Source organism: Montipora foliosa, chromosome 6, assembly GCF_036669935.1.
Source record: "Montipora foliosa isolate CH-2021 chromosome 6, ASM3666993v2, whole genome shotgun sequence".
Taxonomy (NCBI): domain Eukaryota; kingdom Metazoa; phylum Cnidaria; class Anthozoa; order Scleractinia; family Acroporidae; genus Montipora; species Montipora foliosa.
In genome coordinates this window covers 62328705-62344839 of record NC_090874.1, presented here as the reverse complement: position 1 = coordinate 62344839, position 16135 = coordinate 62328705, and the positions used below count along the sequence as shown (strand labels likewise).

The following is a 16135-nucleotide window of genomic DNA, read 5'->3' as shown; positions in this document are numbered from 1 at the left end:
TGCCTCCCAAAATCTGGGAGGTAAGCCACATATGTGTTAAGGGGGGGAGGAAATGTAGGCCTTGTTATCATTGCGGTTGAGGAAATCAGCACGCATTAGATTTGTGGTCAAACGAGCATCGGCAAGGTATTTTATGTACTACATATGAAATTCAACAAAGGAGGCTGAGAAGAGAGACCCTGGGAACGAGGTTGATCAGAATGGACATTTTTTCATGTTTATATTGTTATTAGTGCCATGAACTGTTGTTGAGCGCTGTTATATTTCGTGCGATTTTAAGCCTCGCCAACCCTACTTTAAGTGATAGAAATAATTTTAACAAGATCTCTGCGTTGATATAATCCCCTGCGATTGTAGCTGAAAAGAATATATGATTAGATTGTAAAACCTAATGTCCTATGGTAATTATTTGAAATTTATTTTTAGATTGCGCCCCGGCTGCAAAGGTTGATCTGTTGATCCCATGACTGCGCGATCCACTTTCATAGCAAGCGACCAATAGCCACGCATTATGACACAGAACGTATTAATTAAAGATGATTTCAAATAATTTTCATCGGAATAGGGTCAATTATGGAGGATTCGCTCTCTTATAATTACTTCTTGTTCTCTTGAGATGACTTGTGAAATTAATATGTGGTTTGTTGCTTGGCTCGCGTGGATAGTGAAGAACACGACAAGGATAACTCGTAAACACAACATTTAATGAATCGCAGCGGCCATTATGAAGGAGACCACATGCACAGAACGTACACCACGCTGCATCTTGGGTTCATACCACATATGCCTTGCCGGCACTGTGCATAAATTATCATATTTATCAACATAATGTAGTAGGCTTAATCTCAATATCAGAATGGTTATTCTGTAATTAACTAATATGTAACATGTGAACTTTATTTGGCTTTCACGACAGAGGAATACGTATGACCTCAATTCTGAAGTTTCATTGGCTGTCACCCAAATAAACCCATACTTGCCATGTATAAGCGCGGATCAATAAGCCACTCTTGTATAATCCTATTGGCATGAGTTCGTGGTGGAAGAGCGGATTCGCTGCCCCGTGAAACAATAAAAGGACTAATTTTTGCGTTATTCTCGGGTAAAGGAACACCTTTGGTTTCCAATGAAACAGCTGGGAGATTGATGGGTGCTGGAACTTTGTCGACGTTTTTGTCATCCGAATGAGCACCTGAATTCAGCGCACTCATACTACCAGAAAAACCTCTGTTGTCAACACTAGCGCAGTTAACATTGCTTGATGAAAGATTTTCTTTCGGAACAGCGGCCTTCTTTGCTGACGCTGGCTCTTCCTTCTGGTCACTGATGGCCGTCCATCTAACACAATAAGTTCTGCGCGATGGACAATCTCGCTCACTACTGGTCGCAGTATTTAATCCTGTAATTCAGCAAGGAAGACTCATCAGTGAGTGAAATTCAAGGTCTAAGTGCTACTGGACTGGTCTCTGTATGGTTCGGCCGCTTTTGATGGTCTCGTGATTAAATATTAAGGTGGCTCACACTAGTTTCGACAATTCCGAGTGACTATCTTACTAGAACGATTCACTCATGAATTACTGAGGATTGACCCTCGTAATCCACGTTATCTTAATATGTCTTGTGAAATTAACGTGTGATATGTTGATTGATTCGCATGGAGAGTGAAGAACACGATAAGGATCACTCGTGAACACAACATTTAATGAATCGTAGCGGCCATTGTGAAGGAGAGCACACGGACAAAAACATATACCACGCTTCACGTGGCAACCACTGTTACACGTATAGAGAGTGTCATGGTGCCACTCCAAACACCAATGAATGCTTAACAAGATGCACTTATTTATGTGGCGTAGTTGATTGCCATGGCAACAACAGAGCTATCTAGAAATACGCTATATTTTTTGTCTTTAAACGCTCCTATCTTAAATCATCATTTTAAAGATTTGAGCGATAAAAGCAAGGATTGGTGTTTCATATGGTGCGATAACCTTGCCGTTACGTGAACCAATGTTGTAGAGTTAATTGTTCTAACAACAAAAATTCCCTCAGAATTGTTGAAACTGGTGCAAGCGACCTTGAATGGGATATTGAATCAAATTAGGTAGACCGACAAGGAGCCCATGCAATAAAGCTGGTAAAGCTTATCTCGAAACTGTTTTTTAAACGAGAGGAATAGTGGAAGAGACTTGAACCAGATCTGCTCTGTTAAGGCAACAAATTTACACTGAGTGGGTCGTATACCTTACTTAGACAAACAAAGTAACATTGGATGATTGTTTAAGGTTTTCAATTAACTTTTTTAAACATTTTTTTTTTAACTTCACGATTTAACTTTGTCCAACAAGCTCTTTCCAAATGACCTGTTTGTGACTTTCTTGAAATCAAGTAAATGTACTAGTTTATACAATTAGATACCCAACCTGGTGAAAGACGAGTCATCAATTCTCCATGAGCAGTCGAGGGAGTGAAAGATGTAAGACTCTAAGAAGGAAGGAAAATGCGATTCACAATAGGAATTAAACCAAATGTCAATGAGTGTCCGCAAGCGCTCGTTTACCACTATTTTTACCGAGATCCACGAACAACTGCTTTCTCAAAACACAACCACAAAGGTTCAGTCTTGGTAATGACCATGTTTAGTGTTCATTGTTTCAGTCTTAGAGTACGCACTTTAATAATTAAGGACTCAGTACTCAATAAAACATCGGTTTTCGGAAGATATGTAGAAGGCAAAACTGAAATCCCTTCTGAATCAATAATTTTAGGAGATTGTTCAGAACCAACAATCTCACATGCAATGGCATATTAAATGCCCGTAGCATCATCTTGAAGATTTTAAAAGTGGGCCTCCATTGACTGAGACTAAAGTTGTCACTATGCTATGGATCCTGGCATTTGCCTCAAAGAGTTCATTGTTTTCTTCCAGTAATCCGTGCGCATGATAGGCGTTCTGCTTCACTAACTAGGCGAGAAAACGGATTCAGTGAAATGTAGCAGTAGATTTTCAAGCGAAAACAGCTAGAGTAAGGTACAGACTAGGCTCAAACTTACCACGGAATTTCCCGTTTGTAGGGTCGTGCCAAGAGGCTCTTTAGTCCCAACATGAAATATCATTGCAAGAAAAACGCCTAATGCTACCAATATTGCAGTCATTACCTGAAGAATAAGGGATATTATTAAAAATTCGATCATTGGATAATGCAATTAATATTAAAGACTTTTTATTGGCTTAGCCATCATGGGATAGGAGCTACTTTACCATAATTTACAAATATGGTAAGCGTACACGTTGGCTTAAAACTAAAACGGAGCTAAAACCATTTCGTTGAGGAAACCATTGCGGCTGGCTAAGATCGCTTCGCACCGGAGTTAAATAAAAAAGAAGTCCTTGAACTGTTACAAAATGTAACACCGAGGAGCGCAAAGGAAGCCACAAAGTAGAAATAGTAGGAATTCTGACCGCAATCTACTGCTGCGCCATTCACACAACCATCAAAACGTTAATAAAATGTCCATCGCTTCAGTAAAGTATGATAAAAATTTAACACCAAGTACTTTACCATGAAATCCTCGGAACTGTTTTTAGAAATTTGACTTTTGGAGTCCAGACCAAATATTATCCAAGCCACAACACAAGTCGAAATACCACTCAAGTAGGTAAAAGCAGTCCTAAAATGGGAAATTGCACGTTTGATTACCACTTTAAATTAAAATTTGTGATTTGGTCATGATTATCAAGTGCGGGAAGCGGATTCCGACCTCCCAGGGGTTGATAGATTAGTCCATGTGTTTGCTCCACCTGGGGGCTCCTTGGGGAAGCAGTTAGAGCGCCTGCCTCGGCATCCGGAGATCCCGGGTTCAAGACCCATTCTGATCACTGATTAAATTCTTAAGGAGGGTGCCTACTAATTAAAGATATTTTTACCCCGGTTTATGACTATGCATGAAATGTAGATCTTAACAAGTGTTATTGAAATCCAAAAAGAATATTGTAGGTAACCACGTATTTTTCAAAGATAATTCATGAATAATATAATACAAAGCAATGTATGGCGCTCTTTCTCAAAATTAAAGCTAAATTATCTCTCAAAAGTGCATGGTTACCACCCAATTTTCTTTTTGGATACCAAGTGTACTTAGTGAGATCTACTGTCTCCGGATAGTTTTAAACCGCGCAAAAATATCCCTGTATTGGTAAGCATCACCGATAGGAAATTCGAGTATCTTGAGATCCGCAGAACGTATGAGCAATAAAAATAGTAGGCACCTTCCTTAAGAGCTGTTGTCATTGCCATTTTCTGTTCTGCCGTCTCGGTTATTGTGTTTTATTGGCCATAAAAAGCCCCAATGGGGGAAGGTTAATTAAGTATGTAGTTATGTTGCCCGTAAAATCCTTTCTCATGTTGAATCCGTTCTTACCTAGGTTAAATTAATCATCCTCATTTTACCTAGGTAGAATATGCACTCCGATGAATTGAAGAAACTTTTTTTGGAGCCTAAATTAAGCCTAGAGAAAAATTAGGGTCAGGTCAGGATTAGTTTTGATTATTTTACATGGATATAATTGACTTATTATGCAACAGTAATGTTCGTCGTTGTAGTGTAATGGTGAGGACACAGGATCTGCAGCCGGGGTCCGAGTTCAAGTACAAATAAGTGCATAAAACAACTCTTTGTTCCCTTACTATGTTGTAATGTTGAGACTGAAGAAATAAGTGTAGAAATACATAAACCGATAAGATGATACCAAACATTAAAAGGTTGTGTTGAGATGCGTAAGACAGAGCTTGAGGCAACGTATAGGTGTTTTCAGTCCTTGTTTGGAGGGTGATAGCTGCTTTAAACCAGATAGAACGCATATTCAACCTAGGTAAAAATGGATTCCACCCGAAACCCGCTTCACGCTACAGCTATCAGCTATCAAAGTTTCACTCGTGAATGTTGGCGGAAGCAAGTTCCCCTAGAGTGCGGTGGCATTTTGAGCGCTGATGTCCACGCATGCCATCCCCGCCGAAATGTCAACATGTTGAATAAATTTTGGCATGAGTGAACATTTCCTCCAAGTGTGTGCGCGTGAAAAGCTTTCACCTTACCATCATACACCAAGACGCATGCGTAGTATTGGAGATACGACGAATTAATACGGCGGCAAGTAGTGATTTAGTAGCTGAAGCAATGTTGTCCAGAAGACCAAATAAGCACATGCACAATAAGCACACGCACAGGTTTCTCCGTCATTTCTTGGAACTATTTTTTAAGTAATTCTCGATTTTTTATTCGGGACACCTTACGTTGTAAGGACATACTCATTCGTCGTATCTCCAATACTACACATGCTTTTTGGTGAAAGGTGGTATAGCGATGGCTTGCACGCGTGCAAACTTAGAAGAAATGTTTACTCGTGCCAAAAATTATTCAGCATGTTGAATATTCTGCGTCGATGGCACGCTTAAACTTTAGCGCTCAAAACGCCAATTTCACGATTGAAACTTTGCACGGCTGATAACTCGAGTGTGTGGAGGTCTTAAGACCGGATTTGACCGACAACATGAATGCATGTTCCTATATACTAGCAGGATGCCTTAACAACCAGTCACATTGCAAATGAACTCGTATATAAAGGACAAGGATTATGTACAAACCTCCATGCGCTCAATTCCCCGGCTTCCATTTGATTTTTCGCAATAAACGGAATAAGAGACAAATGAGAAATATCCAATAAGCTGCCGGCGACACCCAAAATAACATTCAATATTCCAAATTATATCATCATCCGCCCTTGTCCACTGTCCGAATTTTGACAAAAGTAGAAAGGAGTGAAAAATAGCGGGACGAATACTGCTTCCAAAATCGTCGAGCACAAATGCCAAGACTTTCTTTTTCCAAGCCTTCGGGACAAAAATGGAACTCGAATTCTCTCCACCAAGATCGCACAAACGGGCGACGCGACAGCGTGAACCAGCTGTTTTTCAAGAATCAACCAGCCGGAAATTTTTGGAGAGAGACCAAGCACTTTCATAAAGAAGACAAGACGGAAAGAAAAGAAAAGTTGTCGAGTGATGTCATTAATGGCGTGGCCCAATCCACAAACACAACGTTGAAAGAAGGGTGTGCGAGACTCTCCCTGTGGCTCCCTTAAATCATAAGATCTATGTCGCAGATACAGTGCATTCATTGTGAAAACCTGTAAAAAAGTGATTGTCAGTTATTTTTTGTCACTAATCATGGGGCTTGAAGGCTGACAGGCTGCGGAAACAGCAAGAGGTTAACGTCGTGAGGAAGGAAACAACAACAACAACAGAAACAGATCTATACTTAGAAAAATATGACTTATCACCAGATTTAAATATATGTAGAACACGAGCCATTTCCAGTTGATCAGGAACAATTCATAGACAGATTGATTAATAATAGGCAGCTTTAGCAACGACAACGGCGACGTCAACGAGAACGTCACAAATTTGCATATTTAGTGGCCAAGGACAATAGCTTTGCACGCTCGGCACGTGCGTTTTTCATTTTTGTCTATTTCTTCGCGGTCGTCAGCAAAACAACAACGTGAAATCATCAAATTTGAGGTTTTATGAAGGACGTCAGCATTTGAAGATAATTTTTCATTTTCTCCCCTAAATAAAGCGCCGCTCATAACGTTTTCATTTCTGAGGGACTGCCATACCTTTCTCACATTAAAAAACTTGGAATAGTCGTGAAGTGATTACAATAATGAGAATTTATGTTTTGTGATGACGTTCTCGTTGCCGTTCCCGTTGTTGTTGCTAAAGCTCCCAAATATGAGTTGAGGGGCGGCAGATGAAATGAGCACAATCCTTAACTAAGACAATAGAAGCATGGTCATGTCCTGCAGCAGTTCCAGAGCTAACACTGAGACAAATCTCAATGATTTCTTGTTCAGATGCTGTGTCAAAAAATATTGAATTTGTAAAATTCTCTAACAAAAAGGAACGATGAGATTTTGAAGACGGTGGAATATTATTAGCTAAATTGGGGCTGGTGTTTGTAAAAAAACTGATAAAAAAAATGTTTTGAGTCGGTTTTGGCTTGGATCATACAGATTTTTGACGCAGTTGATAATCTTAAAGTTGCACGACATATTTTTCTGCACCATGTCTGTTGTTTAATTATTAATTAAACTTCATTTATTAATCGCCATGTGCGTTTGGTATTAGATTTGGCCATGCAGTTCTATTTTTCCCTGCACGATATTACCTTCTTTAGCAATTCTGATTAAATGATTAAGCTTATTACATATATTTTTTTGCTTGCTTAATTTAAGTGAACTCCAGCCTTGCCTGGGAACTGGGGTTCCAGAAACACTTGAAAAAGCGTTTCTGAGTGTTCTATTTTGAAATTTTCCTAGGCGGACATGCCCCCAGATCCCCCTAGGTAACTTCGCGCCTTCGGCTGTCCCAAGGCTCCTTGCGGCCCCTAAATTGTGACGACGGGTGCTTTCAGCTTTACAAAACTATCAAAAACCCTGGTGTCCGCTTATGGGAGGTTAAAAAAAAAGGTTGGAATAGAGGACATATAATACATCACAACAAGTCTTTTAAAGCTTTTAATTAAGACAACTTGTAGTTGTCAAGGTCTAGACAAGCCAAACACGACCCTCATTTGTCAAGATAGGTAATTCAAACAACCTCAGAGCTCAGTTTGCTCTAACAAGTACATCATTCAAAGACGTCCCTTTTCTATATCAAATTAGAGGAGGGGTTTTAAAGATTTGTCTTTGAAAATGCTGGTTTTGTATAAGATGCCATTTGTTCATTAGGATATGTTTGAGATTGGGTGACGAATGTCCTGAAGGGCGCGGTACGGGAAAGCGGGATAAGCAGAGGAGCAGGATATGGTATGGCATTGCCTTGCAAGTTTAAATTTCAAGGAAACAAATTTCCGTGCGACTGGCTTGAAAAAAAGTTAAAAAAAGGAAATCTTTGATGTACTGTAATGAAAAAAAAAATGCTAACTGTAATCGAAATGACTATGTTTTGTATAAGACAGTGTGCGATTAAACCATTAAAATCGAACCGTCCGAATTAATTCCTTAGAAAGTGTCTTGATATTGTTTACTGTCCGCTTAGGGGAGGATATTTTAGACCCTGTGGACCCCGAATAGGTGTCCGTGTCCGCTTACGGGAGGTGAAATATGTAGTGTTCTACAGGCGAAATCGCTGGGACCGCGATTTGGTGTCCGCATTCGGGAAGTGTCCGTTAGTGGAGGTTCGACTGTACTTGAAAGACAAATCTATTGCAGCTGTAAGGCACGATCGAAGGTAGGAAGTGTCTCCCTATTGGCTAGCTGATGTGGCATTCCTGGACAGGATTTGAACCCGGAGCCCCCTCTTTGAAAGAACCGTGTTAATCCACTTAACCACTAAAGATCAACTGAGTAACAGTTGTACCAATTATCTTCTAACTATAACTGTTTGAGATGACATTGACTGACATTTTGACAACCTATGCGGAAGTTATCGTCAGAGTCAAGTGATTTGTGTAACGTCAGTAGGTACTATAAGAACTCCGGTCGTAGATGTCATTGGTCACATTATTGGTCGACTGTCAGTTGAACCTAGATGTAATTGGCTGGGAAGACTAAACAGTGATTGGTGTGTTTCGATCCGTCTATGGGTCTAAGATCTGTACGTGTATCGTAGAATACGTTGGGCAGTACTGTGATAGAGTAAATCAGTGTGTTGTTTTTCTGTTGATGTTGTCGATGAGTTGTTTGTAGGGTGCGGGAAGTTGTAGGCATCGGTTTATTGTTGTCTGTTCGAAATTAGCAAAATCACCATCGAAGCAAAAAAAAAAAAAATCGTCGACTTCCTGGATGTTGCCGTGAACACGGAAAAATTCAAGCCATACTCCAAACCATTAAACACCCCACTCTATGTGCATAGCAAATCAAACCATATTCTCAACATTATCAGAAATATACCGGAATCAGTTAACAAACGGCTCTCAGAGATTTCATCCGACGAAGCCGTGTTTAACGAAGCTGCAACCCCGTATCAGGATGTGATGTACAAGAGTGGGTACACATACAAACCGGAATTTAAACCACCGCAAAGGGAACGATCCCAAAGACGTAATCGATCACGGAAAATTATCTGGTTCAATCCGCCGTACAACAAGAACGTCAAGACTAAGATAGGAAGAGAGTTTCTAGGCCTAATCGATAAATGCTTCCCCGCTGGCCACAAATTGAGGAAAATCTTCAACAGAAACACTCTCAAACTGAGCTACAGTTGCATGCCGAACGTACAACAAATTATAGAGGGACACAACCAAACTGTCTTTAAGAACTCGGCACAACCGACACAAGACCAAGCTGAAAGAGCATGCACCTGTAGGAAGAAGGAACAATGCCCCTTGGAAGGAAATTGCCTCTTTAAAGAAGTCGTTTACCAAGCCCAGGTGACGTCTGCCAGCAAAAGCGAAACCTGTATAGGTCTTACAGCCACGGAATTCAAAGCTAGGTTCAGAAACCATCAGGTGTCTTTCAACAACGAAACGCGCAAGAACGACAAACACATAGCTTAGCAAACACATCTGGTAGCTTAAAAGGAAATAACAACGCTTCACCATTAAATGGAAGATCCTGGCTAATGAGAAACCCTACTCCAATCTGACAAAGCGATGCAACCTATGCACGACGGAGAAGCTTTTCATTATCACCAAACCGGAATTGGCAACATTAAACAAACGAAACGAATTAATTTCTACATGCCGTCACTGACGAAAGTTCATCCTCAGATGATGGTTAACTAACTGGATTTCTTTTTTACAGCGTGAGCATACTGACACTTTTGACATGCTCAACGCACGTGCATAGTAGTTAAGTCTAGTGCTTGATTTTAAAATGGTTAGCTTTTTCTTGAGGTTTGGTAACCGACATATTCTCCTGTTTAAAGTTGTTTCTTAGCGGGTGATAAGACACGTTTGCAGCGGCATTCGAAAGAAAAGAAATGTACTGACATATTAAAAAAAATTAATGTTCTGGCATTTTGCGAGTCTGGCCCGGCTGTTCACAAGCCATTTAATAATAATAATCACTTTGTTTATTGTCGGAGTGGCTAATAGCTAATATCTCCGAGCATTAAATATATACAATTGTTAATAATCCCAACTGGCGGTAGGCAAACCAGGTAGCTATTTTAATGAGTGGTCAGACCGCGGTCTTGATCGCGGGATCTCCGGATCTCAAGGCACGGGCCCTAACCACTCGGCCACACTCCCTCCCCACACTAATCCCAGATTAAAAATAATTAACGAAGGAGTTTTTCTATACTCCCAAATGCTGTTCAACACTAATATTCGGCAAAACTTTACATTATAAGAAGTCGATCTTGAAAAACAAAAATAAGCAAAAGAAATTTTTACCAAAAAGTTGAAAGCATGAAACGAATGATAACGCTAATCCTGGATTACGTTAATCGGGTTCGAACAACCGGGCCCTGGTGCCGAGGGTTATCGAGCGAACATTCCCGTTTCTCGAAAACTTTTCGGGCCCGAAAAGCCATTTGTGAACCTACCAACCGCTTGTCAAGGAAAGCCGATCTTTTAACATGTTTTGAAGATAACAAAAAGCGAACTGACTGTGGAGTTTGTCGACTTAAATCCTCACCGTTCTTGAGATACAGAGGCAATTGTGACACCCGAAAATAGCCCGTAAAGTTTCGGGACTTTTGAGAAACGGGCCTCAGGTCCGAATCCTGCGAGTTCATGCATGGGGGTTTGGATTTTAAACTAGATATTCATTTCCCATAATCAGGAAATTCTGTCGATAATCGTCATTTCAGAGGTAGACTGAGGATGGGTTGAACGGCGATGATGAAATCGTTTGCCCCCACCCATATCAACCGTGTTGAAACAAGTTGAATTAACGTTGTATGAGTTTAAAAGCGTTTAAAATTTGCTTCACTAATCATTCAACATTTCTTTTGTTGTCTCGAATGTTGAATGGAGCCGAGTAAAGTCGTTTGCCCCCCCCCCTCTTTCAGCATTGTTTAGTATGAGAGTGAGCTTTGGTCGTTCTCTCAGGGTCTCTCGTCTCTGCCTCCATTGTCGTTGAGAACGACCAAAAACCAGGACTCTGGTGAAGCTTTGGTAAATCAAATGTCGATGATGTGTTGAAACCGTTTGCCCTCCCCAGCAATCAACATCGCTGTTGAACAAAATCGAACGGATATTGAAGCAAATGTTGAAGCAGTTTGCCCAGGCCTTTATGCAGGCTAAGAATAATGCCTACCGATTCAAAATTATTTTTGCTCGGTTTACTGAATATGCGGGAAAAGCAGGCCTCAACAAGTGTTTTTGAAAACAAAAAGAAAATTGGAGGTAACCACGCATTTTCAAAGGTAATTAATCATCGGTATTTTTGAAAACCTTTAACCCTGTCACCGCCAAAAATGCAAATTGACACTTGCCAGACAATTTTACTCGTCAATGGGGAAGCCCTCGGCAGTGAAAGGGTTAAATTACAAAGCTATGCATGGCGTTCCTTTCCAAATTTATCTCTTAATAACGCATGATTACCGCCAATTTTCTTTTTCATGGTACCAAGAGCACTTGCTAAGGGCATTTTGTTACTCAGAAACAAGAGAGAATGAGGGGGCAGAGAGGGAGGCTCCCGGTCCAAGCCTGGGAATATGTCATGTCAACGAAAGTTATTTTTAGACGAGCGGAAGTCTTTGTTCTAGCGGAAGTCTGTCTTCCGAGACGTCCGCATGCAGGTCAACCTCGGTCTGATGTTTGAAAGAAAAGCAAAGATTTCATGCCTTAGCGGACGAAGTGGAATTTGTCGATGAAAACCGTGACTTTCAGAAACGCGGAAAATGGTTTTTCTGGTCTGATAATTCCAGCTGGGAAATAAGCTCCACTATTTCTGTGGACATGAATGACTCGCTGGCTGACATCAGTGAATTAAACGGAGAATATGATGAATATAAATGTTCATCAGCCTTCCACGTGCGCCGTCGCAAATTTCCCTTTCGTAAACGGTCGTTGCCATTTGAAACGGTCGTTGCCATTTCTCAGAACGGTCGTTGCTATTTGAAACGGCTGATGCCATTTATAACGGTCGACTACACACTTCACTTCAAAGAAAATTAAAAGAAACAAACTAAGAAAAAATATTAACAAAAATTAATGGCAACGACCGTTTCAAATGGGGAAATAAATATTTTAAGCAAGAGCCGATACAACGTAGATTTGATTTTAGTGGTGTACTATATTTCGGCTGGCCAAACCAGCCTTCTTAATTCGGGTACAATGAGAGTTTACATAGAATTGGCAAGGGAAATAAGCTGCGCCGCCGCTTATTTCCCTTTCGTAAACGGTCGTTGCCATTTCTCAGAACGGTCGTTGCCATTTGAAACGGTTGATGCCATTTTTTAGCTCTGAATTACACTCATTAGGTATAAGAACTCAAAAGGTTGCGGTTACTGCGAGTTATGTCTCGCTTGTCATATGAGTTAGGGTTCGGGGGTAGGGTTCTGTTTAGGGTGAGGGCTAAGAACTAGAGTTCGAGTCTTTTTTTCCTCCAGTTTTTCTTTTATAAATGTTTTCTTTTTTTCCTTTTTTGTCTTAATTTTTGTTAATATTTTTTCTTAGTTTGTTTCTTTTCATTTTCTTTGAAGTGAAGTGTGTAGTCGACCGTTATAAATGGCATCGACCGTTTCAAATGGCAACGACCGTTTACGAAAGGGAAATTTGCTGCGCCGCCATTTTCCCTTTTCACTGAGAACCTGGGAGCGAGCCACGACTGCATGCGGACGTCTCGGAAGACAGACTTCCGCTAGGACAAAGACTTCCGCTCGTCTAAAAATGACTTTCGTGGACATGACATATCCCGGCCAACGCCCTGAGCCTCCCTCTGTGTCCCCTCATTTTCTCTTGTCAGAAAATGAACTTGATTTGTAGCATGTAAACACTTAATATAAAACTAGTTCCTTTAGCAATCTTGTTACAATCCCCTATTGTGTGTGTAAACCGGTTGGATAATAAACAAAATTGATAAGATCTGTTGCTGTGTGTTGCGGTTCACAGCAACTCGGGAATCACGGATGGCTGCTCTCCACTGGTCCCTGTTGTTGCGAATCTCGCCAGTGTTACTGAGTCCAGCATCATGATAATCAATTTTTAGCAGTTTTTAAAGTACAAAAAATTGTCAAATTGAGATATCCACTGCAACTGCCAAGGAAACATACACATGATCGGACAATGTGACACGACATTTAAACAAAGATACAGAAAAATTAACCACATGTGCTCATTCAAGAACGAACGTTACAAACATGCAACGGAACTCAGCAAACACGTTTGGAGCTTGAAAGATAAGAAAGTTACGTACACCATCAAATGGCGCAAAGTAAAGCAAGCGAAGTCGCATTCAAACGTCAACAAGAAATGCAATTTATATATATGCTTGTGGGAGAAATACTTCATAATCTGTAAACCAGACATGTGCATCCTGAACAACAGAAATGAATTAGTCTCAGGTTGCAGACATTCAAAGAAATTTCTGCTAAAAACTGCCATAATATGATTATCATAATTATCATGATTATCAGTTTTTGTGACATGACCTTTGTAAGCATCACTCAATAAGCGATACAAGGCGCCACGCGCCACGCCAAAGTATTTATTGTTCTCTTTCAACCGAACAACGTTAAAGCTCTTTTTGATTTTAAGTTGATAGAAAGAGGTAGCATTATCAATAATTTTAAGACTTGAAACATGTTGAAACGAAGTTGAATGGATGTTAAATGAGTTTAAATGCTTTAACTTTTGCTTCAACAACCATTCAACATTTCTTTTGTTTTCAAGCCGTTTGCCCTCCTCTTTTAACATGGTTGGGTATGAGCGTGCTAATCGATCTCTCAATGACGTACCCATGTCCGTAACTGAATACCAGGCCTCTCGTGAAGCTTGTTGAATCAAATGTTGATGATGTGTTGAAATCGTTTCCCCAACCCAGCAGTCAACATCATTCAACATCATTCAACAAAAATCGAACGGATGTTGAAGCAAATGTTGACGGAAGCCGTCTGCCCTGGCCTTTACCAGAGTTGAGGTTATGAAATGGTGCGTGCTTTCTAATTCTCTCCAAACCTTCACAGTGTTCACACCAATTTTATTTCTGAAAAGTTGGTTCACACTTTCTATCCTGAAATAATTGAATGACGTTCTATTAGCCGCCCTTGTTGTCCTTCCGAGCTTTAGCATGAACGCTGTCTTCATGGGTCTCAAAACTACCAAAATCATCAGTGATAATCCTTTCTTTCAGATATTACTCTCCTCAGAGTTCTTGCTCAGTTAGGTCATATGACAGGAATAAAATTAAATATTTTAAACTTTTTCCTTGTGACAAATGGGTTGACTTCGGAACACAAGAATTTCCTAATCGGTTAAACTTTGGGGCGGACCATTTTAACAAGCAAAAATCAAAGATATAAAAAGGCTTTCAAAGTGTTTCTTTTCGACAGAAACGCCCTAAAATTTCCGAAAGATGAATACAGGATGAATACTCTCGCGATAGCCAGATGACAGACGGTGCATGTAAAGCTCCGGGCAGACGATTTGCGCCAACATCCGGTCAATTTTGTTCAACGATGTTTAAAATAAACCATAGCTCAACTGAGTATCATAATGCGCTATGAAGATGAAACACTGAGGAAACGCCTTAACGTAAAAGAACTGAACTCTAAAATGGCTAAGCCAAAGAATGAAAAGAAAAGACTTACTTTGGTCTTGCTCCTAATATACCGGTAGACGATAAATCCAACATAAAACAATGACAAACTTGATAGCTTGTAGCCGCTATCGAGGTAGCAAGAACAATAACTCGAAATTGAAACCAAGTCATCGTTTTTGAAGAAACGATTAACGGAAATAGCGACTGAAGCACTACGTAACTAACTATCGTGTTTAAGCTAATTAGCTAGGATCAGATTTAGGCAAAGTCCTTTATTAAGTGAAATTGCTAAAACAGAACTTAAAGCGCTGAAGCTAATCAAGAATTTCGAATTATGTTTTTTTTAATTTTTAATTTTAATTTTTTATTTTTACATACTGTTTGTAAGCCACCATATTTTAGTATTTGAGCTGGCCACCCCTTTCGGCAGCAACATTGTTGCTTTCCCCTATCTTCATCTGCTGCAAAATATCAGGGTGGAGTCCAAATGTTTAATTTCGGGAAAAAAAGATAGTGAGCATCGGCCCTCAAAAAAGATAAGAAAAGAAAACAGATAAATCGGATAAATCGGTTATTTCCTGTAATCCTATTCCGAAATACTCGGGCAAGAGACCGGATGACCAATTGACCGGATGTTCAAGCAAATGCGAAAGCCCGCCCCCCCGGGTCTCAACTGCGTTGTTGGAGAAGACGAGGTGTAAACACCTGAAGTTCATGTATTTAATCGAAACCAGTATAATCCCCAAAAAATTACAACTTAAAACGGTATTAATCGAAGATTGATTGAGAAGAATCGCGTCGAGATGTGTAGAAACGTGGTTCGAACTACTAAAAGGCAATAAACCATAACTCCGCTAAGTAAAGCGCTATGAAGATGGAACACTGAGGAAACGCCTATACAAAGATCTAGATCTGGGCCCGGTTGCTCGAAAGCCGATTAACTTAATCCAGGATTAGCGTAAACTTTTGTTTCATGTTTTCAACTTTTTGGTGAAAGTTTCTTTTGCTTATTTTTGTTTTTCAAGATTGACTTCTTCTGATGTAAAGTCTTGCCGAATATCAGCGTTGAACAGCATTCAAGTTGGGAGTAGAGAAAAATACTCCTCGGTTAATTTTTAACCTGGAATTAGCGTTATCGGCCTTTGAACAACTGGGCCAACTCTAAAATGACTAAGCCAAAGAATGAAATATAAATAATTATTATATGGAGGAGAGTGTTTTACTGGGAACTAAACCACTCGTAGATTCCATACGCCACTTCATCCGGGACCCGAGTGGCGTATTGTGAGTTTCGTATCTTTCAATGACGTCACGATTCCCGCCTTTTTTTTCCCGCCTTGTTTATAAAGCCCAGCAGTATTTGTAAAACTTGACTACTTTGAAACACAATAAAATCGGAATTTATCAATATTTAGTCTC

The 16135-nt window shown here is 40.1% G+C and overlaps 1 protein-coding gene and 1 long non-coding RNA gene across 2 annotated transcripts in view; both read right to left on the bottom strand.

The window, feature by feature from the left end:
• The window catches only part of LOC138008084 (uncharacterized), a 166966-nt gene that overhangs the window by 130222 nt on the left and 20609 nt on the right, over window positions 1-16135 (bottom strand). The gene's annotated exons all lie outside the window — the stretch shown is intronic.
• On the bottom strand, window positions 3055-15333 carry LOC138006139 (uncharacterized). Its single transcript, XR_011123852.1, has 4 exons — window positions 14766-15333; window positions 5646-6187; window positions 3564-3672; window positions 3055-3159 (listed from the first exon to the last, which is right to left on the bottom strand). It is a non-coding gene; the product is annotated as an uncharacterized lncRNA (long non-coding RNA).